Below are 1254 nucleotides of genomic sequence, written 5' to 3'. Positions count from 1 at the left end.
CATCGTCATTATCTTTGTTCACCGCTTTCACCGTTGGAGGCTTAGGTTTATACATAAATCTCTCATTAGGCCACATGTATGGGTTCATAGCCATATCTTCTTTGATTTTGTAGGCTAGTTCCTACATATGGAACATGAAAGATCCACCGAATACTCTGTCTAGGGTAGATTTGATATGTCCGTCAACACCGTTATAGAAAATTTTATTTGTAGCCACACTTGCAACCTGTGATGTTGGCACTTCCTTAGTATTGTCCTGAAATGTTTCCATGCCTTGTACAAGGATTCACCTTCATATTGTTTAAAATTGGTGATTTTTTGCCTAAGCTGAATAGTTGGACTAATGGGGAAAAATTTATAGAGAAAATTTTCCACTAAATCTGTCCATGTGGTAGTAGAACCCAGTTCTAATGAATCTAGCCAATCAGTCGCATTGTCGCACATAGAAAATGGTAATAACTGAAGATGCACAACATCACCGGATGTTATAGAGTTGTAAGAACTACTTCAAATGCTGGTTTGGGTCTTCCACCATGTTCCTTTTGAACTGCAGTGTATTTTGGATCATCTATATCATGGCGGCCTTTCTTTGAAAATTATCAGCATTGATTGCTAGCCTATTGGAATAAATCTATAAACAAGGTTTTCATAGATTTATTCTACTCCTAAACTACTAGGGGTTTTGAGTGCGTCTAGGATGACTTAGTTACATCAAACCCCTAATATATTATTTATAGAAGTTTTGACATCCCAAATTAGGTCTTTGGCACATCCTAAGTCTTTGTATAAGGTTGATTGCACGGATAAAAATAGCCTCGATATTCTTGGACATCACATTAGCCTGTGTCGCACTATGCAAGGGCTATGGTGCGACATGAGATGTGATTTTTGTCTTGTGTCATTCGTTTCATGCTTTAACATCTCGAGAGTCCTGTGCATCACTCGTCCCTTACTTCCATGTCAATTGAGCCTATAAATCTTCATCCTACACACTCAATTAAACATATTAGAACTACTTAATGCCCGTGTCAGCCTATTGGGCCACAACACTTATAAAATCTGTTAAAAACACTTATTTTACTAATATTTAATCTTAAGTCCTAAATACCAAAAATGTAATATGAAATACTAAATTGTATAGAAAATAAGCTCTTTAAGTGCGAAAATATCCTGAATTATCTACTAAATTTGATGACAGGTCATATACTAGATGTCAATTAGTTGTGAATTGACATATTAATGGATGGCGTACTA

General features: G+C 36.0%; 1 non-coding gene across 1 annotated transcript; it reads left to right on the top strand.

Moving 5' to 3' along the window:
* The first annotated feature begins 223 nt into the window (after positions 1-223).
* LOC128032238 (small nucleolar RNA R71) lies at positions 224-329 on the top strand. Its single transcript, XR_008188366.1, has one exon. It is a non-coding gene; the product is annotated as a small nucleolar RNA R71 (small nucleolar RNA).
* Positions 330-1254: the final 925 nt, after the last annotated feature.

This window comes from Gossypium raimondii, chromosome 8 (genome assembly GCF_025698545.1).
Source record: "Gossypium raimondii isolate GPD5lz chromosome 8, ASM2569854v1, whole genome shotgun sequence".
Lineage (NCBI taxonomy): Eukaryota > Viridiplantae > Streptophyta > Magnoliopsida > Malvales > Malvaceae > Gossypium > Gossypium raimondii.
The sequence above is the reverse complement of the archived record's forward strand: the minus strand, read 5'-3'. Positions and strand labels throughout refer to the sequence as shown.